The following is a 462-nucleotide window of genomic DNA, read 5'->3' as shown; positions in this document are numbered from 1 at the left end:
CAGTGGCAGGACCTCTCCTTGCTGCTGCCACCCACGGTGCGGGGACCGAGTTATTCTGGGGCTTCCCCACCTACTGCAGATGCCTGGGCTGAATCGCTGCAATTCGGAGCGCTGAGCAGAATTGCCTCCGTAGGTGTTGTTTCCTGCTGCTGCTTGATGGGTGTTTTTTCTGGTTATTTAACGGAAGCCCTTAGAAAAACTCCCCTGGAAACTTTAGGAGGCTGGCGGGGGGGGCTCATGTGCTGGGAAGGGATGGAACAGCCGAGCTGCTCTGCTCTTGGCCACGTTGGGCTTCCTCCACCGAAGCTCTTGGTGCCAGTGCCCCGTGCCCAGGCTCGTGCTGTGCACGGGCAGCAGAGCAGGGTGAGGATGCAGCCGTGGTACTGTGGTTATCTCTTGCCCCCACCACCCCGAGCCTCTGCCTGTATCGTGTTTAATAGCGATGCTGGCCGCGAGGGCTGG

The 462-nt window shown here is 60.0% G+C and overlaps 1 protein-coding gene across 1 annotated transcript in view; it reads left to right on the top strand.

The window, feature by feature from the left end:
• The window catches only part of RPH3A (rabphilin 3A), a gene marked incomplete at its 5' end in the record, with an annotated part of 11,930 nt that overhangs the window by 1,872 nt on the left and 9,596 nt on the right, over positions 1-462 (top strand).

Source organism: Eurypyga helias, unplaced genomic scaffold (assembly GCF_000690775.1).
Source record: "Eurypyga helias isolate BGI_N326 unplaced genomic scaffold, ASM69077v1 scaffold4610, whole genome shotgun sequence".
Taxonomy (NCBI): domain Eukaryota; kingdom Metazoa; phylum Chordata; class Aves; order Eurypygiformes; family Eurypygidae; genus Eurypyga; species Eurypyga helias.
Note: the sequence above shows the minus strand (reverse complement) of the source record. Positions and strands in the feature narration are given on the sequence as shown.